Source organism: Cygnus atratus, chromosome 21 (assembly GCF_013377495.2).
Source record: "Cygnus atratus isolate AKBS03 ecotype Queensland, Australia chromosome 21, CAtr_DNAZoo_HiC_assembly, whole genome shotgun sequence".
Classification (NCBI taxonomy): Eukaryota; Metazoa; Chordata; class Aves; order Anseriformes; family Anatidae; genus Cygnus; species Cygnus atratus.
In genome coordinates, this window is record NC_066382.1 from 776,984 (window position 1) to 801,482 (window position 24,499).

The 24,499-nt window shown below is 50.9% G+C and overlaps 1 long non-coding RNA gene across 2 annotated transcripts; it reads left to right on the forward strand.

The window, feature by feature from the left end:
* The first annotated feature begins 698 nt into the window (after positions 1 to 698).
* LOC118253337 (uncharacterized) lies at positions 699 to 16,802 on the forward strand. 2 transcript variants are annotated; one of them, XR_004780386.2, is made up of 5 exons: positions 699 to 1,012; positions 1,084 to 1,144; positions 12,358 to 12,508; positions 14,608 to 14,837; positions 15,661 to 16,802. It is a non-coding gene; the product is annotated as an uncharacterized LOC118253337 (long non-coding RNA). The 2 variants fall into 2 exon arrangements; XR_007709072.1 differs by lacking the exon at positions 1,084 to 1,144.
* The last annotated feature ends 7,697 nt before the right edge of the window (positions 16,803 to 24,499 follow it).

The following is a 24,499-nucleotide window of genomic DNA, read 5'->3' on the forward strand; positions in this document are numbered from 1 at the left end:
TCTGCATTTCTTGTGGCCACCAAGATCTGGAAAAAAGTACAGGAAAGAAGGAACTATCCAAAGTCTAACAAAAGGCAGAATAAAGAGGACAATCCTACACAATGATCCCCTTCCCTCATCTTTTGCAGGCAGTTTGCCAGTCTTGAGAGAGTTCGCTGGAAAACTCACCAAAATTCACTCGCTTCCCTAGACGGGACTTAGCTGCACCTCACTGCTGAGATGCTTGAACTTTACTTATCACCCAGAGCAAATAATCCGTCAGGGACTATCTTTGGAACCCAAAAATGTCGACTTCTGGCGCATGAACAAGCAAAATCTCTGCTTGCACCCAGCTGGCTCCTCGTGCTGGTGACGCGCTCGCTCCCTGTCCAGCAGTGCCGCGGTCCCAGCCAGGCTGGGGGCAGCGCTGGGCTGTGGCTGTGGCTTTGTAGCATTGGGTTTTCCACTGGGCACCTCTCCCTGACCTACGCCACCCATACCATCTTAAAAATAAAAACCTCGCTTGTGCCTAGCACTTCTGTGAGCTGTAATTAATCACTGTGTGGACAAGCAGCGAGGCAGTGACCTTGGATTGCCTCTCTCAAGTGCAGTGGAAGAATTTCCCTCCCTGCGTCCTCCTGAGTGTGGATGCGCAGCCCATGCTCGACGTGTTTTTGTTCAACGTGCCACGTGTGCAATCTGTTTGTGTGAGCAGGGCTGTAGGAGCCGAGCTTCTCAATGCTGCCTGTGATGCTCACTGCAGCTCCCTTCACATCCCAGGCTCTGGGGGAAGCTGCGGCAGCACGGCCACAAGGGCAGTGGTTATCTCTGGGAGAGCTCCAGTTCCCAGCACACCAGCACTGACTGCATTTAAAAGGGGCTGTTTAAAGCAGGTCGGTGGAGCTGCCCCAACCTGTTGGAGCCTGGGTGCCCTGACCCCGCTCCAGCTGTGCTGGGCTCATGCTGCTCAGGTGCAAGCAGGGAATATTCCAGGTGTTGGCAGGAAAGGCACCGAAGAGCTCTGGCTTTTAAGGTAAGGAGCCAGGAGTGGTGTAATTACCTCCCATCAGGTTAGAAAATAAAAACAGCATTTTCTCTGCCAAGGCAGCTGAATGCATCTGGCCTCTCCAATCAAGCCACCCTAGGAAGCTGCTCGCAGCCCCAGGTGAGTGCGGGCGGCCCCGGGGTGCTGGGGAAATGCTTGCAGGACGTGCTCGGCAGTGGGTCAGGGTTGCTGCTTCTGGAGGCTGCTCGCTCCTAGTCTAGCTCATCTGCGTTTCACCAAGAAACTCTCCTGGCGTCTCCTGGCCCCATTTTTGCCCTCCAGCCTGGCGCAGAGGGTTTTAGTGAAATTGCTGCTGATTGCTCCTGCTCTGGAGTGAGGAGAGGAACAGCTCCGGCATGCCCTGTGCTTGGCACCACTGCTGCTCCTGCAAGGTAAAAGTGTGGTTTGGCTGGGTGAGGGGTTCTGCCGTCTCCGATCAATAGGTTTAAATTAAATTTCAAGCCACTGGGGTGGAAGCTATGAAAGACAAGTAATTGCTCAAAAAAATGTGAGCCAGCTGGAGCCCTCTCCCCACTGGCTTCCAATCCGGAGCACTGAGGCTGCGGCACCAGATCCCGCCACGCAGCTTTCAAGCGTCCAGCACCACTGCTAATTACCTTGTCTAAAAGCTCCTAAGTCGTTAAGTGCATCACTTCCAAAAAATCCTTAATTACTGGAGGAGCACACGTAGGGCAGACTGTGTCAGGCAGCCATCCCATAATATTAATTCCCTCGGTGTTACACATCACGCCAAGTCCTAAGATCCTTTGACCATAAGGACACCTAATCGTCCTTTTACTCAGCCCATCTCTGTCCCCTGCTGGGTCGCCCTGCAGGCCCTGAGAGGTGCTGAGATGCTTGCCACGCTGGAGTGGGGAAAGGAGAGTGCTGGGCTTGAAACAGCAGGAGCTGCACTCCGGTCTGGGGGAAAAAAAAGGGGAAAAAGTGGACATATCATTAAAAAACAAACCTGAGCAGAAACTTCCCATGAGAAAGCTCTTAGCACCTTCCGAGGAGTGTTACGGGTGATATTTGCATGAAAAAGGGCCCTGCAAGAGGCGAGGGGCCTGTCCACTGCAGCCCTCCTGCAGGAGGAGGCCGTGGGCAGAGGCTGAGCGCTGCCCGCAGCTGGGGGCTGCGGAGGGGTCGGGTGGGCACGGGTGGGTGACGGGGGGCATCCGAGCACCCCCCAGCCTGGAAACAGGCAGCGAGACCCCCGGCTCCAGGGTGGTTCTGCTCCAGCCCAAACTTTTAAAAATGCGTTGTTTTCCCCTTTAGGGGGCTGAAATGGAGACTGCTTGAGAAAACCCTAATTGAACAAAAGATCACCGTAATATTTGCTGGGAGCTTGCCAGTGTTGTAATAAGACATTACTGGGTATCTTTATTAGTTAAAATGGGTATTTAGATTCTCTGCCAAATTGAAAGATGATAGACTTGTTTGAAAATGGCACTGCAACATCAAGCAAACGTTCTCCAATCTGCTAACGAGCTTTTGCCATGTGTAGGACAGCCGCTCACATTGCCTGCAGCCACGGGAAGTGTGGGGGCGGCCGGGGGGGGGTCCCTGGGCTCGTGTGCACCAGGCAGGTGGGGAGGGCACGGGGGAGCCTTCCTCTGCCTGTGCCCTCATCCCCCCCTCTGGTGCCAGCACCCCTCCAACGTGCTGCTCCTGGCAGGAAAACGCATTTGCCAGATTCATGCCCGGGTTCTTGTCAGGCTGCTCGGAGCGGGTGGCAGTGGGGGGAGGCACAAAGCGCCTCGGCACCTGCATCGCTTCGGGTGCTGGTGCTGTTGTGGTGTCACCGGCTGCTGCGCAGCGCGCTTCACGGAGCACTGCAGGCGATGACATCCCGAGACATAATTTCATTATCAATTAATCGATGACACATGGAGGGACAGTTACATGATGAATTTATTGCGATACGGTGTCTGCTCCGGGTGCTGAGTACAGCCAGCAGGGCTGCCAAAGCCCCAGGGTGACCAGCACGCTGATGGCACGCTGTGCAGAAACGCCACTTCACCAGCTCCATAAACCCCTACCGATGCCCCGAGAAACCTGGCAGGGCTGGAAGAGGGGTGCAGAGAAGTCTGGGCTGTCCAAGCAGCCCGGTGCATGCACCCGCAGTCCTTGGTGTCTCTTCCTTGGGAGCGATGCTCCTGCCGCAGCAGAGTGGGGCTGGCAGAAGCCGTCCCTGGAAATCAGCAGGTGGGGTGCTGCTGGCATCGATAGTTAAGGGAGTAGTGCAAGAACTTTAAGACTTGGAGAGAAATCTGCAAGAACAACTCTCAAAAATCCCTGTGGGACACCGTTGCGGTTGCACAGCCGCAGAGCTCCGGAGCCCAGGTGCCCCTCGAGGAGCGTCCCCGGGGCTGCTGCAGCTGGGGCCTGGCTGGGCCCCTCCACCTGCCCTGCCGAAGGAAAGGTGCTGCTCTGAACAGATTTTCCACATCAGGAATCAGAGAAATTAGGTGTTATAATGTGTTGCCCTGGCATTTCCATCTGGAAGTGTTGTGATTTTCAAGTCTGAAATGAGTTTTTATTTTCAAATGCATTATTCATTTTCTTTAAAAGGTCAAAATCCAAGTGAAACGCTTTAATTCACCTGAGATGAATTTATTCTGTTTTGTCTTTGGCAGGTAGGCAATAAATCAGATCCCCTGGCACTGGGGGTGCCGGGCAGCTGGGGTGGCCGTGGGGTGCAGCACCCACACACCCCCTGGTCCCGCTCCCTCCACTCTGACCGCAGGCAGGCGCAGGGCTCCTGACACATGGCTTGCCCCGTCCCCCTCCTCTGAGTGCTGGGGAGAGCTGAAGCACGCCAGAAAGCGAGGAAAGCTCCTGGAAGCCTCTGGCTGTTGTTCACAAGGATTATCTCAACACCTCCCTGTGATCCGCGGGACCGCTGGCCTCCAGCCCTGCCGTGCCTCTGCTCCCCCTGAGCCACGCCGGCACCGAGCAGGCGCCGAGCCAGCGGTGCCTCGCAGCATTGGCAGCCTTCATTGAGAAAACTTCGAATACATCTCCCCTTGTTAGAGAGACTCTTTCTGGAAAACTGTACAAGTTTACTCCAGGGAGTCATTGGGCTTCCTGGCAAAGAAATATTTGCTGGTAGTAATTATATATTAGCTTTAAGACAACCAAATTGTTCCTGCAGTGACAGAGCATGATGGACACGGTCAGCATTGCTTCCAGCTCTAAGTCAGGGTGCTCAGGAAAGGAGCAGGCGGAGGGGGAAACGACATCAATTGTGGCCCAATTCATTTCCCTGCGTGGAGAGCCGCAGCTAAGCTCCTTAAAAGAAAAATGGTTTAATGCAAGAAGGTCCGTGCCAGGATGGTTGCAAACCTGAAGGGAATTGGGTTTCCCTGCGGGGCACCTGCAGGACAAAGAGAGCAGAACGTGAGCCCTGCGCTCCCTCCCTGCGAGGTCTGGCTCTCGGGGGAAGGCAGCGCCGGGGTCGAGGTGCAGGGAAGGCACCCTCGCAACAGGGAGGCCCTGGGACCTTTTCTGCCTGGCTTCTCAAAAGTTTATCTGCAAGAATCATTGATTTTCCTGTTTGAGAAGGGGAAAGAAAAAGGTGCTTCCGACAGGACACAGACCTGCAGTCCCTGAGGCCGTGGTACCCGGGACCAGTTGATCTGTGGTGTCTAAAGCCGGGGGATGCGATTCATGGCTCTCTTTCTCCAGAAGGAATAAGCTAAGGAATATTTATTAGGTCAATTGCGATTCACTCTTGTCGCCTAGAAGTTTGTGCCCTCTACTCCTCTTAAGTGAGGTGTAAAATGTTCTTCTGCAGAGAAAAATCCCTTTTTGGTTATTAACACTTAGCTCAAATATGGGGAAGCAGTCCCAACATCTGAATTTGGAAGGTTTATTCCCCATGTCTCCCACACATCTTCCTGAAAGCATAACAGCAACTTGATAAAAAACTGATTTAATGGTTACAAAACCTGGAGATAAAACTACTCTTAATGGATTTCTTCAAGATCAAGGCTGTCAAATACCGGGCTCAAAATCCTTTATACAACAAGAGCAACTATATTAAGTGCACTCAATCAAAACCAGGCTGAAGGTTCTATAAATGAAACAATGGCTGTAGGAAATGCATTTTATTAGCATCTCCAGGAGAAAGGAGGACTGGCAGAAGAGATGGAAAGCCCCAGAACTGCCTGCCGTGGTACGCCAATCCATCCATCCTAGATGAATTGGAGTATGGCTTTTTCCAGACACGTCCTCGCTCCCTGACCAGGTCCTGTTCAGCAGGAGTGTGGGAGGCCTCCCGTTAGCTCCGGTACGAAGTGTTGTAGCGGTGGTGCCGAGGTGTGGATGTGATGCCCAGGTGGGGACAGCCCTCGCTCTGCTGCCCCGAGCTGTCACCAGCCGGGGCTGCCTCCGCATTGTGCCGGGCCAGGCGGCGAGGTCCTGGGCTTGCTCCGTGCACGTGGCACACGTCTTGGTAGGCAGAACGTAGCGTATAAATGCAGATTAATTTTAATAATTATTCACAGCTGCATCATGAGGAATTGGTAGTATTTACAAACTGATGGTTGCTTTAAAATCATTTCCCTTCTCTCTGTCCCCCTCTTGGCACTTGATGATGAACTGATGCTCTGTGTTCATTTACCTATCACCTTATTATGCAGAAGTGGGGAGCAGAGTCCCTGTTAGTGAAGGCCAACGACATCCAGTATTTACACGGCTTCAGATACCCTTAAACTTTTAAAGTGATCTGTATCAGTGTCACATATAATTAAGCGCACCGCTGCCCAGACTGCTGTCACTACTGCAGCAGCTCTTGGGTGGACGGTGACAAAGGCTCAGCACAAAGCGGGACCAGAAGATTTGGCCTCTTGGTGGGGATTTTGGTGTGCACATCTGGTACCTGGCCCAACAAAGCACATCCCTTCCTTGATGCTCCGAGCAGATTTGGTAGGGCTGGGTGAGACACACAAATGAGCAACGCACTAACAATCATCGCTTTAAAAATATGATTAATCTTAATTTAGTCTAGCTAATCACAAATCTGGGAGGGTTCCAGACCACATTTCAAGGAGCTCAGAACAACACGTTAGGGAACGGGGCTTCGGCTGCTGCGGGCTGCCAGCCACAGAGCACAGGGTGGCACTTCAGCTGTGGGGCGATGTGATGCTGGTGTGCCAGGGACCTGTGTGCTGAGGCTTGGACAGCAAGGAGCTTGGGGTCCCAGCTCCCTGGCTGGGTTTTATGATAAAGCAACGATGGATGACCCGTAGGGAAGCTCTGATGAATTTCTCAGCTCTGCCACTGGCTTCTTAAATGACCTTAAGCAAATTGCTTGAGCTCTCTGGTTCTAAATGTCCTTCAGTCTGTCTTTTCCACTTACTCTCAAGCACTGAGGAGCATTGGTGTCTTGCTGTGTGCCTCAGTGCAGGGACTGCTCTCTCGGCCGGTCCGCAGTGCCGGCAGCAGGGCGAGCTGCCCTTGCCTGGTACATCCACGAGGATTGCCACCAGCTGGTGGGAAGAGAGGGTTAGCAATGGGGAGGCAGCAGGAGCTTCCATCTGTGCTGCCTTGCACCCTTCCCCGGGTGTTATCCCGGAGGGTGCCAGCACTCCCACAAAGAGCAGGATTGTGCAGCGGGCACGGCGGCAGCAGGGCTCTGTCTGGCATGTATCCGGCTGCACGCCCTGCGGGACTGTCTGAGAACCAGCTTCTGATGGTTTCGTTTTCCTTTGGGTCCCAGATTAATACTTCATTTGCACCTTTTCTCTGGCTTATTACCCCTCTTGCTCACTCATTAGATGTTCAATGAAAATGTACAAGTTTATCTTTTAAGACTTATCCTGGGGATGTTATTTTTTCCTCCTGCAATAGGACCTATTTATTAGCTTTTGTAAATATATTAAGCTGGTAGTGGATGCATAAGGAGAGTGGACTCTGCCAGAAGGTATGGCTTATAAAATGTCACACAGATCTTATCTTGGGGGAAAAATACTTCAATAATTAAATTAAATGAAAAGTCCTGGAATAAAAGCCTTGGAGGCTGCGGCCTTCTGTTTATCTCCAAAATACAAATAGAATGGGAAATGGGGAAGGAAGATGCCAGAAGACTATGCCAGGTCTCAGCTATTTTTACTGTGCATTTCCATATGTCATGTAGTATTTTGTACTCTCAGGCTTTTTATTTTCTCTATAAAGCAAGGTGTTTCCCTTCCGTAGAAAGACTAGACCTGCAGTTTTACTGAAAAGCACGGCTCTGTGCAAATAGCCCGAGTGGCTGCTACCAGTATTTGAAGTGCTGCCAGCCAGGAGGAAACCTGCTCCGAAAACATCTCTGCCCACGTTCCCCTGGCCTCGGGACGATGGGCCCTGCCAGGTCGTGGTGCTGTGTCCCTCGGGACGATGTCCCCGTCCCTCACTGACATGTGCATGGCAGGGTAGGCGTGGGAGGAGCTGGATGCGGGGCAGTTCCCAGCAGAGCAGTGCATTTCTTGCCCCCGCAGCACCGTGTGTGCTCCCTGTGGCACGGCACTGCCACCATCCCGCCCAGCGTGTGGGTGCTCAGCTCGCTGTTCTCCGCGTGCCTGCAGAGCCCGACCAGAACCTGGGGCTGCCGGCAGGGCCGGGGGGCGTGGGGTACCCCTCCTCACCATCGCTGCACACCACCGAGTGCTCGTTCACCGTGCGCGGGCCAAGGCAGGCGCCGTCTCCAGAGGCACCGGGGGCAGCAGCAACTCCCACGCCTTGCCGCAGCGGTGGGCGGCCGCCTGCTCCGGACGTCACAGCCTTTCTTTTATGGCTGGAAATCTCTTCACATCTCCAGTGAGTCACCTTTTCCCATCTGAAACAATGTCATCCAGGCTTTCTGTAGCAGCCATGCCCTACTGTTAAACTTGCTTTGCTGAAGAAAGGCTGTAAAGCAGAATTGATCATAAAAGCAGTCCTCCGCCTTTATTGCTGCTTTATGCTCCCTTTGGGACAGAGGCTAAAATTTACATCTGCTGCTGTGGGATAAGCAGTCCCGAGGATTATTTGCTGTGAGTTCTTCTGCAGGGCGGTGAGTCCAGGCAGAACCCCCCGCCAAGGGGCTTTGTGGATGCGGTGGCACTCAGTGCTGCGGCATCTGAGTCGAGTCTGAACTCTGATCCTGGCAAACGGGAATTAATTAACCTGGGGAAAGGAGAAACTGAAGGAAAATAATAACACCTTCATCTCACGGGCTGTGGACTGGGGAGGCTCCAGCACTGGTAAAGCCATGCAAGCTGGCAGCACAGAGAGCGTGGAGGAAAGGTTTGCCCCAAAAACTGAGGCCTATTTCTTGAGAACAGCTGTTGTCATTGATTTTGCTGGCTGGAGGGCCAGTGGCCAGGGCTCTCCACAGGGTGCCAGGCATGGGACCCATGTGGCTCGGAGGCAGCAGTGGGGTTTAGTTTGACTGGCCCCGGCGGGCGGCCGTGCTGAGCTGTGCCCGCGTGTGCTGTCTGCCCGCTCGCTTCATATTAGTGAACAAATTCAGGAAAATCAAAGGCTCTTCATGGATAATTTGCCTACAGAGAAGAGGGGCTAAATTAGTAAAATAAATCATTTGCTGCGACTGGCTCGCCCTGCTCCGCGCAGTGCCTTTCAGTAGCAGGTTTTTAAGCCTAATCGTATCAGATACTCTTTTGGCACCCATTTTCTGAGAAACATCCCACCCCTGCTGGTTCTTAATGCGTCTAATCTCCTGTTGATTATTCCCAGGGTCTCAGCCAAATAAGCACTTCAAATTAAAGCTTTCCCTGCAGCTCGGGCTCGGGTTTCCATGGAGATCAAAGCGGGTGCTGCTTCCTCACCGCTTCCTCCCAGCCGATGGATGGAACAGTCCCGGGGTGGCCCCGAGGGGCCGGGGTCACCCCTGGGCTCTGCACCCAGCCCTGCTGCTCCTCGTGTGTGTCCCCCAGGTCACCGCCCGTCCCCGGGGCCACCTCTGCTCTGCTTCCGTCACACCGTGCTCAGCCCACGTCCGCGGCCGTGCCGGGAGCTACATCTGTGCGAGGGAGCTGAGGCCGGCGTGATGAATGCAGCTTGCTCTCCGGTCAGCCTTGGATGGGTTCCCGGGACCTCTCCCTGTTACCGGTGTCTGCACCTTGTGAAAAATAGCGTCTCCTCTCCTGGCTATATGTTTCCTTGTCATTGCCAGTGCCCGTTATTTCAATGTATCACCAAGCACCAGTATATCACTCCCTTTTTATTTCCTTTGTACACACATGTCTGGAACAGGCTTTCAGTTAAGTTATTCCCACAAGTCAGAGCCGATCCGAGCCGGCTCCAAGGGGCTCTGCAAGCAGGAGGGCTTATCTTCGGGTGGGGACTGGCCTGGCACTTTCACTTAGGGAGAATCAGGTTTAGTCATATGTAGTGCCTTTATTTAAGCTATGAATCATCTTCGTAGTCTGAAAATGGGTTTCCTGGGTGTCTGTGCATTGAGCGAAGCCACGTGGCCAATGCCATGCCTCTGGAGCATGGCACACGGTGTCGTGTTGTGGCAGCAGCAGTGCCCTTGTGAGTGCGCGTGCCTGAGCTAGCAAATAGCTGTAAGATCTAAGAGATGATAGTAATTACAGGAACAAAATAGATATTAATATACTAATTTACTTGGGAGCCAGAATTTATGTAATTACACTCCAGAATCAAGATAAGGTTAATGCATTTACCTTCCTGGGTATTTATAGACATTTTAAATCACGACTCCCAGGCCATGAGAAGTGCCCGGACAGGCAGAGCCCGGGTGGACCTGCGGCGCCTGCTCGCAGCCCCTTGCAAGCACCTGAATGGTGTCACCGAGGATATTTCTCATGGTGTCACATCGGGGGAAGCGGCAAGCTGCAGAAGGTCAAAGCTGCTCTAAAAATACTTATATGCATGCGTGCATTTTTGGGTTCTCTTCATTATTCAACACACATGCTGCTGCTTAAAAGGCAGAAGAGGCTGAGACTGAACACAGGTAACCTTTAAGACCAAGAGAAGGGTTTAATAAGGTTACATTAGGCCTTAAGGACCCCTTGACATGCTGTTGGCTTGGCCTTTTAATAATTTACAAGGAAATAAATTTGTAAGTTATTGTTGGAAGCCCAATAGTTCACCCTTCACTTCAGATCTTTGCGGTGGGGAAATCAGATAGAAACAGAAATCTGCCAAAGAGAAACCAATGAAGCCCAGAAAATTTGAAATAATTTCCTTAAAAATCAATGTGCAGATTTATTTCTCTATTTAAATAGGAAGGAAAGACAGTTCTGGGCTATACATCAGGCCTATTTAACCGAATCGTGTAAAACCATTTTTACAACAAACATAAGTTTGAGTTATGTATGTTATTTTTTCTAACTGTTTGCACATGGCTGAATTTCATTATGACAGAAGTGACTAACTGTGTAAGGTTATGCAAATGAAACACTTAATTAAGTAGGAGCCATCTGAAATAAATTCTAGCTCTGCAAAGTGCCCTCTGTTTTTCCTCTGAGTCTGGATTGCTCCTGAGCACCAGCTCCCGGCTGGGAAATGCTCTTCCCGAGAGGACGGCCCCGTGCTCCCACTGGTGTTTTTGGAGAGGTGGCATCACCACTGCCACCAGCCGGAGCATCCCCTGGGCTGTCCCCGCCTGTCTCCAGCCCCTCCCCGCCGGCAAGGTGCTCTGCTGGGCCGCCCACCACTCTCCTTTCTCCAGACCCCATTAATCACCCTCGAAGGCATCTCATACATTATCAGGCCCAGATGTTTCCCACTGTATGCTACAAATGTTAATTATCTCCTAATTACTTATTAGCAGAGGCTGGGCTGGCACAGATCATGGGCAGAAAACAGCCAAGTGCATTCAGAGCCTTGGACGGCCGTGCGTCAGCCAGCAGCTTCTTCTGGCAGGGAGCTCACTTGGAGTTTCTCGTTAGTTCCCCCCCTGCTTCTAAATATTTACTGAGGAATTATGGATGGGATAAAAGCACCTTGATGTGCAGCAGCAGCAGGTGGATGGCTGTAGCTCATTAACATGGCGGTTTGCAGCCGGCCGGGCAGAGCAGGGCTTATAAAAGCCCAAATTAGCATCCTCTCCCTGGCAGCTCTGCCAGCAGCCCCTCCTGCTGCAGCCCAGCCAGGTTGTGGGCACACTGGGCTCTGTGCTCATGGTGAAGATCAGAGAGGGGCTGTGGTGGCCCCCGGGGTGGAGGCGTGATGTGGGGTGCAGCAGCACGGAGCCCCCACTGCCAGCAGAGACCTGGCTAGTGCCATTAACTCTAAGCTTGATGTGTTTGGGCTACCGGTGGTGACTGATAGACACTTTTTGGGGGGATTTGTCATTATCTGTGAAGATTAAAACCTGACAGGCTCAAATGATACTAGAAGCTAAGGGTCTTAAGGTTTACTTGGATGGAGTCCGTTTTGTGCGTGGCAAATGGTAAAGTATTTCTTCTTGGCACTGTGGTTTTATTGATCTCTGTGTAATATACAGGGCTTTGTGCATTTAATTCCATCAAGTGAAGAAGATGGATTGGCATGTGGTCACCTTTAGGCTAGCAACACGTTGCTTTATCCAAATAAGCATCAGCTGTGTCGCTGCCTTGCCTGGGTGTTCGCTAACTGCCCTGCCTATCACCGGCAGGCAAGGGGCCCTGAAAGCAATGCAGGGACAGCACAAATATTTGTTTCAGAGCAGCAGTGATTTTTCCCTACTGCAATTAGATATAGAAAGAGAGACGTGCAGCTCTTATTCACAGCATATTACTAATGAGAACTGGCAACTGGGAAGGCACCTTCAGCATGGGGCTGGATGTGCTGGGCCTTGGAGCAGCGCCGCAGGTGCTTGCCCCTCAGTGGGATGCTCCCCTGCAGGTGAGGGCACAGTGTGCAGGGAAATCTGCTGCGGCTCCTGCTGCTCACCCTTGGCACAGATGCTCCAGCCCATGTCCTCAGCCTCCTGTGCACAGCAGCACCCTTGCTCTTCTCCTTGCTCCTTCTCCAAGGTTGTGGCTTCCTCTGGGATGAGCACAGCAAACCGTCGGTCTCCCCATCTCCACGCCCGCTCTGCGCAATCCCTTTGTGCCCCCAATTTTGCCCTTCAGCAGTTGTTGGCAGCCCGGTGCTGACTTGCAGTGGTGCGTGAAGAGCAGCGGGAGGCTGGGAGCAGCAGTGGCCTGCAGGAGAGCTGTCACCACGCCGGCAGTCGGGGAAAGGAAAGGGAGAAGGATCAGCGCCTGGCTGCCTCCACGCGTGTGCCCTTGTGGGAAAGGAGCGGGCAGCAGGGGGACACGGCCATAGCCAAGCCCTGTAAGTCCCCAGGGTCTGCGAGCGGCAGCGTCACCTGCACTTCTCCGTCCTTGCAGGAGAACTCTGGAATCTTTCTGTGCTCCCTCCGTTCGCAAGCAAACCGCCCGCAGCCGCAGGAAGATCCGCTGGGAAGGCAGCCTGTCAGCGCTCCAGCTGCGAGAGGCTGGGGCTGATAATCTGCCAGCCTCCAAACATGTTTACAGCCGTGTAAGTCGGGATTAACTCCGTGAGAGGAGATGTGCCGCGATAAAAATCAATGTAAGAAAGTGAAAAGAAACTCAGGCCCGCGTGTCTGCTGGCAGGAACTCGGGTGCGAGAGGACCCAGGCTGTGTTAACGCCGGCAGCGGGTCTGGATCCCGCGAGCACTCTGCAGCATTAACTCCGAACACATGCAGAAGCGTTGCAGGTTTGGGTAATCTTGTCCAGAGGTTTTCTGTTGGTTTGCTTGATAATTTCACAAATAACCATTTTCCATGAAATATTGGTTCTCATTCAGCATGAAAAGACTGTTTTATTTCAGTCTGTAGAGGAGAATGATGAAATCCATTACATCCGATACTCTAAAAACATCTATAGCACAGCTTCTGTGAGATCATATTTTTTTCCCCGAGACTGATAACTTGGGGGCTTCAGGCTTTTGTAGAATATTTAATCTTCTAAAGTGCCACATAATTTAGATAAAAAGAGGCTTTGTAAATTTCTGCCTTTTTTTTTTTTTTCCTTTAGTGCTTTTAAGCTCCAGCTTCAGTGAGCAGCTGCTGAATCGGTTGTGGTACGGGGAGGTAGGGGCAGAGCCCCCCCAGCCGGGTTCTGGGTGTGTGTGCTGGAGCAGGGTGAGGAGCTCTCCAGAGTGCCCCAGCTCTGACCCAAAATGCAGAATGGGGAAAAAAACAGGAGAAGAGACCCTCGGAGTGGTCGTTCCACAGGCAGGTTTGGAGCCTGTGGCTGGATTTCAGACAGGGTCCCCTGGGGGGAAAACATGGCATTTGGGAATTCCCCAAATACCGGTGCTTGGTCCATCACTGTGTTGCTTTATCTTCTGTTCTAAACAGCTGAGGGTGATGTGCACAATGGTGCCTGCCTTTGCTTCTCCAGATCAATTAATGGGTAGCTGGCAATTGCAGACTCATTTCACTTCTGATGCTTGTTTTTGAGTCATCTTGTGAAGAGAAGATACCAATTCTAATTGCTCATGGTAATTGTGATGATGCCTGTCCCAGTAGCACTGACCTAATTTTCACCCAGGCCGGGATGCCAAGAAGGTATTTTTCTCGTGTGCTTACAACGAGACAATGTTCTGAAATAACACTGCTGTGAGGATGGTTCCCTCCCTTCCCCTGCATGCTCCCGCATCAGGCGGCTGCAGAGGTATTCAAAGCCTCCAGCTGGATGGATGGAAACCAAACCAACCCCAAAACAACAGCAAAAGAGGAAATGGAAGGCTTAGGAAGGGAGCTGGGAGAGTTAATTGGGGTGGGGACTATTCATGCTTAGCTGTTAATTTGAATGTGGCTTCGCACAGATGGGAGTGGAGCAACCAAGCTGCCATGAAGCTCCCTTTGAAGCTCACTTAGCATTTTTGCGTGCTAAGAAAAATATAATCCTGCTGGCAGTTAATGGAATATTTGTTAAATATATTACTCTTTTCCTGATGTGCAGAATTCAGCATTCTTCCTCTATTCTCCCCCTTCTCCCCTTTACAGTGTTGCCTCATTTTCTTTACCCAATGGAGGTCCTTGTGTTTAATTGCTCTGATGAATGCTGCCGTGTGCTGTGCCTGCATGGGGCACTGCACCAGCACCGCGAGGCTGCTCAGCACCCTGCCCGGGTAGCCCCAAGGCTCAAAGCCCAGGCACCCCAGCTTGAAGCACTTCTGCTCCTGCTGTCCAGGTCGGAGCAGTGCGGCTGCTGCTGAGCCCCCTCTCTGTGTGGGTACCCCCAGTGCTCCCAGTACACCCCGAGGAGCCACAGCGAGGGAGCCTGGGCGATTCCTGCCGCGGCTGCCCGCCAGACACCGGGTGCGTGTGCCAGCACTGACATGTGGAAAGAAGCCACTGCTGACCTACTTTATTTCTAACAAAATTGGTCTGGAAGCCTAAATATTCTCCCTGGAGTCTGTGAAATTAGATCTTCCTCGTTATTTTGGGTTCCGAGCTAACCCCCCCCCCCCCCCAACACACACAAGCTCCCGTTTCACTGTAGGGCTGACCCTGCGTGGACTGTGGAGAACTCATTTGCAAAACAAGCACCATTCAGGGAGCAAAGCAGGCAGCTCTTTTAATTTACTTTTCTTGCTATTCCACAGGATTCCCAAGAGTGAAATTGGAAGGGCTCAAATTGTGGAAATGGCTTGTTTGGTGAAGTTACAGCCCTAAATTGAAGCCATCTGTGATGCCGTGCAGTTTCTGCCATCCAGTACATTCCCAAGCTGTCCGCTGTGCTAAATCATCTCCCCATGCAGACGTGCTCGTATCACTGCTCTCCCTGTCCATAGCTGGTGTTAAACAGGGAAAGGGCAGTGCGGCAGCGGGGATGGTAAGTGTGAGTAGGTTGGAGGTGTCTGGTATCCTGGGCTTGAAGGTGGCTGGTTTGGTTGAAATGGTGCAAATATTAAAAGGGGGAGGGGAGCAGCACTTCTATGGAAGTTTAGAGGCTTTTATCAAATGGCAGTGTTGACTGAGAGCTTGGGTGGTGACTTTGAAAAGCAAAAAATTTCCATTGCCTTTCAAGCTGTGCTTTGTACCAAGCTCGCTGTTGGTAATGGAGCCCTTCCCACCCACGAAAATACACCGTTTGGAAACCCCAAGCCAAAACAATCTTCTGGGAAAATTTTGAAATAGATTAATCAAAGAGTAATTTTCTGTTTATGAAGCAATTGCTGAGTTTTGCAAGCAGGCCTCTATTCCAGGTGATAGGAAAGTGTCGGCTGCGTGGCGGTGGCTCTGGCCCTCCCTGCCACAGGACAGCAGCGGGCACATCTCGGGGGGCTTGGGGCAGGAGCTGAGGCAGCTGGAGGGGGCTTTGGTTCTGCAGATGTTGTAGAAACTAAAGGAAGAAATCTTAATCCTGTAAAAACTTAAATGTAGGCTGTACATTAGCAGTAGTTATAGTTCAGGGACTCCTACATCAAACAGCGCCTTTACAAATTGCTTTGCTATTCCTACAGACAAGTTTTTCCTTTCCCTTTTATGTGCTCATAGAAAGGGAGTTTACCAGCTGCTGGCAACCCACATCAGATCATCATTTTAAATGACTTATTCAGGATATCATTAGAGATCCTCAACATACAGACAAGAGGAAAAAAATAGCTTTAAGACATTGTCTTGAAAGGATGCTAACGCAGGTGTGCTTATCTCAGATCACTTTGGAGATGGCTCAGTGGCGGCACCCAGATGGTTCCTGATGCTGCCCCAAAGCCATCGTCTGAGTAGAGGAATGCAAGGAGAAACCGAGACAGCTCTCAGCGTGCACAGCTCCCTAAAAAGGGTTGGAAATGTTGAAAACCCACAGCCTGCCCTGTTTCCATGGCAACAGGAGGATGCATCCAAAAGGACAAAGTTTGAAACACTCCCACAGATGAGCTGGGATTTTGTTTTTGTAACTCAATTATATATTATTATATCTTGTGGCTATAATTTTAATAGATTTCTAAACTTCTTACAAACATTTTGCAGGTTTATTTTTACCTCTCTCTAGTGCAAAAAACAAAGTAGAGGAAGTCAAAATTAAAAAAAAAAGGCAAAAAGTTGGGAGTCAAATGTCAGTACAACTTCGATCTCCTCCTCACGCAGCTCCGGTTGTATCTGTTTAGAAGCACCAGATTTGCATATTCATGTCCCTTAATTTGCTCTTTGGATGCGGAAATCTAATAATTAGTGAAGAAAATGTTCCTGTGTGGAGGGAAACCCTGGTTATGCAACAGATGCATTAAGAAAAACAATCAGACATAAGTGTCCATCCCTGAGAAAAGGCTGTCTGTAATTAAAAGCTTATCAAAGACAAAAAACTCCTGTGCATATCTGGGGTCCTCACGGAGGGGGTGGCAGGGTCGGTGCCCCCGGTGTCTGCCCCCTTCCCAGGGCCGGGAGCGGCCGTGGGGCAGGTGATGGACGGCTGGATGTGCAGCCGCTGTGAACAGCTAAGCTGTCAAGTGATAAATCCCTTATGTTCACCCTTAATTAAATTTCTTTTAGAAGCACAATAGCTCGCTTTTATGTCTGCCATTTATCAACAATTAAAGTCATCGGCATTGCTGTTGGCAGCACGATCGATGGCGAGGCAGCAGTGAGGCTCACGGTGCAGCCGTGGTGGGGGTGAGCGGCCGGCACCCCCATCCCCCTGTCCCTCACCCCCAGGGACCTGTGTGTGTGCCAGCACCCTGTGCTCAGCCACCGCCAGAAATGGTGGAGCTGCAGCGGGGGATCCCGAGCGGCAGTGTGATGGCCCAGGATTGCTGCCTGACCCCTTGCCGTAGCCCGGGGGAGCGCTCTGCTTGGGGAGCCCCCGGCTGCAGCTCAGCGGCGTTGACCCTCTCGCTTCTTGGCTTGCAGCAGAGTTTGCAACTCTGAAAAGTGTAAGTGAGAGTGTGCTCAACTTGAAAACACGTGGCTGTTTTTCCCTTTCAGTGTCTGGGGTGTTCTTCCTATTTGGTGTGTCAAGAGCTGTAATTGCATATATTGTTGTCAGCAGCAAATAAAGATTACGTTGTCAAAACGATAAAGACTGGCGGTTTAAGACTGCTGCCTGGAGGTGAGAGCCGCGGGGTGCGAGAGCTGCTCCTCCCTGCTGAGCGAGCCAATGATGCCCGTGCGTGGCACCAGGCTGCTGTTAAACCCCCAAAATCGGAGGAGCTGCTCACACTTACAGCCTATTTCTTGCTTTTCTCCTGCAGTCCTCTGCCTCTTCCCTCCCAGTCCTAAGAATAAGCCCCGCAAAAGCTTCAACAAGCAACTTTCACCCTGTTGATTTCAAAGGTTTTCTCCGCTCCATGGAAATGCCGGCCTGCCTCTTCAGGACCGACAATTAAAATCCCCTTTAAGTGGCTTTGAGAAGGAAAAGACAGCAAGCAGCTGTGGAGAGGGGCAGGCAGGCTGGCTGCAGCAGGTGCAGGAGGAAGAAGAGGAGGAAGAAGGATGGCAGAGGCCTGCGTGACCCTGAGCAGCCCAGCAAGGCAGCTCGGAACAGAACCCCCCAAACAGGGGGTGCTGGGTGCTGGCCGTGCCAAGGCCGTGGCTAATTAAGAAGGCGAACGTGCGGAGGAAAGCTGTGCCCCTTGTTTGGCTGGAGCTGCAGTATGAAAGTAGTGCCATCAGCTCCACGACGTGCAGCAGGGACGTGTTTGGGAGCAGTCGGTACAAACACGTCTTGCTGGTGACGGGCAGCGGCTGACAGCCGGCCGGTGCCGCGCCGCGCGGGGGATTTGCAGCGCAGCAGCCAGCCGAGGAGGAAATTAAAGCTGCATACCTGCTATCAGTCAGCGGCAGGCTGGGAGCCGGCTCGGCCTGCCAAGCTAATGCACTTGGCCTTTTTTTCCTCCTTCTCGCATTGATTTTCAGTCTTGTGAACAAAGGCATCATTTATGTCCTTTGGTCCCACACGCGGCCACCCCGCCGCTGTCCGCGGAGCCCAGCGCTGGCTGCTGGCCCGCCTCGCGTGGCTCCGGCACCGGCATCGCACCGGCTATGGCACCCACGGGAGTGCAGCAAGGCTCGGGGCTGCTCACCGCGGCTGGGGAGCTGCAGAGGCTTTTAAAAGCGTGGTAATAAACAGTGTAATCCTGCATCAGGAACTGGAACACAGCAGGCAGCCTTTTTCCCAGCCTTCAGAAGTAAAATGTTAAAATATGCAATTGGAGGAGAAAAACGGTAACGAGCAAGGTGGCCACCTGTGAGCGGCAGCAGAGGAGCAGTGAGAGGTTGGGACAGGCAAGAGGCAGCCCCGGTGCCCCCAGGAGACCCCTCTGGCAGCCCCGGTGCCGCCGTGCTGGCTGGTTAGCCCCGGCTCGTGCAGCCCTCACAGCTCAGTTGCTACCTTCTCCTGCCTCTGCCCAGAAGGACCAGGAAAGAAATCCTCATTTCCCAAACATTCCTGTTGTTACTGGGATTGCCACAGAAGGAGAAAGCATCTCCTTTTGGTTTTGCTGAGACGTCACACCAGGAGAACACAGCGCAGCTCCGAGCCACGAGCTCCCTGTGGCGAGCGAGGGCTCTCTGGCGGGGCAGCCCAAGCCCTGCAGCCAACAGCTAAACAACATCTAAAACAACATCTAAACAGTGCTGAGGGAATGGGGAGGTGGAGGAGCCTTGGCCGGGCATTCCCTCGGTCTTTCTTGACCCAGGCATTGTGTGAGGGATGGAACCAGAAACACCACAGCTGTGGCAGCTACTTTTGGACATCGATTTGGAGCCTGGAGTCAGAGAAAAATCATAGCATCATTAAGGTAGGAAAAGACCTCCCAGATCATCTGATCCAACCATCCTTCCTACCACCAATGTCACCCACTAAGCCATGTCCCTAAGCACCACGTCCAACCTTTCCGTGAACACCCCCAGGGACGGTGACTCCACCACCTCCCTGGGCCACCCGTCCCAATGTCTGACTAACAGTCGCTGCTCTAAGCAGCCTTCTGTGAGCATTTCCCCCAAAAAGTGCCCTACGCTGCCTTGAATTTACCATCCTGATAAATATTGTATGGCTCTTAAATAACAAAATGCTACACAGCCTTTAAATGAGTTGGATGGCTCTTTAGCCTCCAGTGCTTTAACACTAGACAGTTTATCATCACTAATTCCTTTGGTAATTATTGTTATTACACAATAATCACGGAAAGCTCGTTTAGCTTTAATGCGGGTATATAAGGTGCTTTTCCATGCAAACTGCTCTTGGGTGAGCAGTGGTTGGTACAGCACGTCCCTGACGGCTCCGCAGTGGCCAAGGCCCCCTCCAGCAGCAGGATGGGGTGGCAGGGCCAGGCAGGAGCACCGTGGCGGGGTTAGGGCAGGAGCATCACAGGGCAGGCAGCAGCAGGAGCGAAGGCTGCAGAGCACGGCTTCTGCCCCATTCCTGGCCTGGGGGAGGAGGGCTTGTGGGGGCCACGCTGAGCACTGCTCGCTTCGTCGCAGCATGCCTTATCTCCTCAGTGCATCCTGTGCCTTTGCCTTTACAAGCACCCCGAGCACTTCATCAGAGAGGTATTTTTTTTTTTTTTTTAACAAGTGAGGCAGGGGAGCACGGAGTTGGGGCTGTGTTTGGGTGTGTAACGTTCATTTCATGCTCCGCAAGCAGTTACCGTATTTAAATTGCAAATATTAGTAATGCTGTCAGACTTCAAGGGTGAATGTGACTTATTCATCCCAGCATGATTTGAGTTAAAATGCATAACTGGATTTCAAGTAGACAAAGAAGAAAACTGAAGAAAAAAAAAAAAAAGATACTGTATGTATTAATGAAATTGCTCCAGATTGATTATTTCTCTTTTTTTTGAGTGGTTCATCAGGGAAACAATTCTAATTCCTTAATAGATAGAGACAGGGAACTGTCATTTACATGTTGTCTTGCGAGGCAAAACTGGCAAGTACATGAGTACCATCAGGGCCCTGCAACAAGAGCTCATGGGTCGGTTTTCACCAGACATGAGGATGCTGCTGTTAAACTCTGGTTTGGGATTTGGAAACTGGGATTAAAGCACTTGCAAACTCGTGGCTGGGAGCCAGCTGCTTGGTGCTGGGGGTGACAAGGCCATGTCGTATGGCCGATGCTGGTGGCGACCGTGGCTTCTGAGCTCTGCACCAAGCTGCGAAGCAGCTGAGGGATGGAAACATTTCAAATAGAAATTCCAAATTTCACTGAAAGTCAGCAATTTCAGCCCAAGTTCTGGGATTCAGTTTGAATTGTAACATCAGAGCTAAGCCTATTGGACTAAATTATCTATCCTTAACATCAGCTCCTGTTAAAAAAATATATTTTAAAAAAAACCTTTTGCTTTCTTTTCTTTCTGCTAATACATTTAAAACAAATTATATGATGAAAAATGTTAAAAGTTTAATCGGCTCCCCTATTGTGCCAAAGTTCAAAAGGAACATTTATCAGTCTCAAGTTTAGACTGCAATTTATATGTGCAGCTGAAAGCTTTTTAATTCACTCAACAGGAAACAATGAGCACAGTTGATTAAATTTGAACTGGTAATTTATTCACAAACGTCAGCATTTCAAACACTGTAAGAAAGTTTGCAACCATGGGGCTGCAGAAGAAGAAGCCGAGTTTCCAGCAGCAGCTGGTGCAGTGATGCCAAAGGCAGCAGGGCAGGACAGATGTCTGCAGGGTGGGGAAGGGGCTGGCGGTGCTTCCCCCAGTGTGGCTGGAAGCAGCAGATCGGAGAGGCCGGACACTGTAATCCCGCCCCATACTGAGGTTTGCAAGATTTTGATTAGGCCTGAGGAATCACTGTACATATTGGAGACTTGGAGCTGTTTGCTTCGTTAATCTTGTTGCCATTGCTGCACCAAGTGTCCGTTCAGACAAATATTTGGAAACCTGGCATACGTAGCCCCCATTGCTGAATGAGAAATGAATGCAGAATTCTCTCCCGTGTCCAGCTCCCAGGAGAAGGACTGTGGCCAGGCACACGAGGTGGTGCTGAGCAGAGGGTGCTTGCCACGACCCCGCTCATGGGGCCGGCCCAGCTGCCGGTCTCTGCTCCTGCATGGGCTGGACGTGAAGCAGGCCAGAGAGCAGCTGCTGGATGCTCATTCTGCAGACCCACCCAGACAGACACTATTTCCTTCTGTGTGTATGTGGGTTGCAACAAAAACCTGCTGCAGCAGCTCACGTGTGCTATTTAGCATGGATTCGTTCCAGGCGGTCCCTCCCCCAGAGTAAGTTTAATTGGTAGCTAGTAAAGTTCCTAACAGATCTGGTGCTGTATTTTTAAATTAAAGAAAGAACACTCTGTCATGGCTTCCCTGCCCCACACAAGGATATTGCTTGTCCCGGCAGGGCTGTGAGGCACAGGGAGACCGGCCCTGCCTGCAACCCCGGCTGTCAGCTCTGCCCCGGGAGCTCGGTTGGACCAAAGTGGTGGCTAACGTTGCTGCCTCACGCCCCGTGCTTCACTCACTGTCCTCTAGTCAAAAAGCTCTGCTCGCAAAATGTGCAAGTATATTAATAGCATTTGAGAAATTTTAGCAGATTTTGCAATAAAATTTTACAGTGTATTTTTGAATTATTAACCCTCAGCCTTACCCTTAAAAACACCTTTTTATCCTTCATTACAAATGCACTCAGCTTGGCCACATGCATTACCTTTACGCTTACCAAACAGTCTTTCTTTCACCTGCACATTTGTTTTTATCGTCCAATAAAGAAAAGGTCAAAACCAACATAATGGAGCTCCCGGTACCACTGCGTAAAACCACTTTCACCACCAGTAATTAGGGGGCTGGTACTAAGAACGCTGAACAAATACCCTTACAAAAGTATTTCGACAGCAAGTTACTGTATTTTAAGGAGCAAGGCTTTAAAGGGCAGGCCCTGCGAGTGCCGATGCCCTGCACGCGTGCCATGAGCTGTGCTCGAGCTCTGGCCGCTCTCTGTGGGGCTGGCAGTGAGGGCGCCTGGGGACACGTGGCCCCCCCCCGGGGGCTCTCAGACCATGCCAGTCCCAAGAGGGCTTTTCTGTCCTGCTCCTAAGGAATTTAATGGGTTTCTGGTGGCATTTCCATTATAGTTTGCTAGTTATTTTTGGTGAAAGGGAAAGGCAGCTGTGGATTTATGAGCGCTTCCATCTCCTGAAGCACGTTTGTGCCTGTGGACGGGGAGCGGGGGGTGACCACAGCAGGACAGGGATGGAGCACCCGAGGAGATCTCGCCTTGGCATGAGGGGTCTGCAGCACCTGGGCTGCCAAAATCCCTGCGGGACCTGGTGGTCCCAGCCCCTCCAGCCCCCCCACAGCGGGGCAGCACTGGCTCCTCGCCTCACTTCTCGTTAACACGACACGAAGGCTCCTTCCATTACCCACAGCCAGCCTTATCCCGCCTGCTTAAATGCCACTGAAGCTGCTGGTGTATCAAGGAGCTGGATAATCGTTTCAGCGGCTGTCCGTTCGCATGAGCACTTTTTCCATCCCTAATGTCGTGCAGCAGCCTCGCGGCACGCGGCATCTGCTGACACCCTGCAGGCCCCTCCCGCATCCCGAGCACCTCCGATGAAGGATGCTGCACACAAAGACGAGTACATTTTATTACAGTTATCTACAAAGTTAAGTCATTTTCCATAAGTGTTCCTATATTGTTAACAACAAAATAAGCAGTTGCTGACATCTAGGCTGTTCTTGACGGCAGGCCTGCATCCATTTTAAATATTGAAAATATGCCAGCATGGTAATGTCGTCTTTTATTTGTGTCCTGTCCTCCCTTTTCCATTCTGGCTCATCAGGTGGGTTTGCCAATGAGACTTTGGAAGCATCAGCAGCCGCTGGATGTTGAAGAGTTAAGAGCCTGTTTTCTCTGCTGCCACTCTCCCTTCTACAGGGAAGACAAATGGTTCATTATATTCCCCATCATTTTCTCTGATGCCTGGCTGCCTCCCATAGAGATGTTGGGTCTGTACCATGGCAAGTCATTACCATGATCTCCAAGAACAGACGTGGAGAGCAGTATTTCCTATTTGTATGTGTTGATTCATGCCAGGGGCAAACCAGAGTGATCAATTCTATTTGTCCTTAAAAAAATGCCTACATGTAGAGACATAGCATGAGAATATAAACAATATAGTACATCTTTTACCAATTCAAGAGGCAAAGAATAGAAAAAAATCCATGGCTGCAAAAGGTTTTACAAGAACAAAACAAACCTCTCAGTAGCATCTTTAAACCCACTGATATTGAGCTTGAATAAATCCAGAAAGCTGAGTCTGACCTGGGATCCCACGAGGAGCTGCCTTCCTCTGAGCCAGGGGGATCTCAGCCACTCTGAGTATGCGTGAGTATTTTCTTGCAAGCGAGTCTTGCTAAGTTAAGAGAAAACCATTATCAGTGCTATGCGTTGGAGTGGTTAAAATGCATATTCACAAACAGCTTCATGGACAGGAGCACTCAGTTCTTATCTGCATTCCTGATGGTAAATAATAGCTTTCTCTGGGCTTTTAAGTGTTTCTGCCCCTTGGAGGAAGAGTTGCAAATGGAAAATGGTTGCACTTTTCAAATTCATGGCCGCTGAGGGAGATGTCTGCAGATATTTCTGGAGAAAATATTTGGAATGTGCATAACAATACAATACATATACTGACTATTTATTTTGGTGGCTATCAGGTTCTAGCCTCCCTTAAGGTAAATATTGAACTAATCTTCTCCTGGGCTATACCTGCCTCTCCGATCCATCAATTATAATATTCAATTTAGCTGAAGTCAGTGTCTGGCAGGCAGGGCACTGCAAAATGTGAAGAGCAAAATGAAACCCTTCCAACAGAAGCAGGTTTAACTTCCTCAGAAAGAGAAAGAAAGGCTATCTATTAGAAAAAAAAAATCACCTGAAGGCTTGGGATGGATTTTTTTTTTCCCTAAAAATGTTTCATTTTCACTTAAAAGAATGACTCACTACTGAAATATATGTATGACTACATGTGGTTAAAATAATAGGGCTGGTATTTCTAAATGAAGTGATGCCTGGCTGTGCAAGGAAAACACTTGAGCTTTTGATAGCAAAATCCTGATTACTTTAGCTGGTACGAGTGAGTTGGAGTTCAGAACCTTCAATTGCACAAGTGGAGCATGCTATGGGTGCTTCCAGCAGTGCAGAAATCAGCAAGGACTTGATATTCTAAGCGAGATTTTGGTGCGTGCTACTTGCAGCGTGATGGCAGGATAACAACTTCCAGCCGACCAGAGGGCAATGTCCATTAAAACCTACAGCTCAAGAATAAACCCCGAACCCCTGCACACTTCACAGCACGCTGCCCGAGATCGCATGGTGGTCTGTGGGCAGGAGGAGAGCTGAGCTCTCCCTGCGGAGCCGCTGGGACCGCCGCGCAGCAGCCAGGGTGTCCGGGAGGTCTTCCTGCCGCGCTGCACAAGTGAAACACTTCGCAGCTTGGAGAGAGACAACAATAAAAGTGATTAACAACAGTGTCTATTAATATATAAAGAGCAACGTGTGTTTTATTTTCTCTCTGGAGGTTATATTATTCCTGTTATTATTTTTA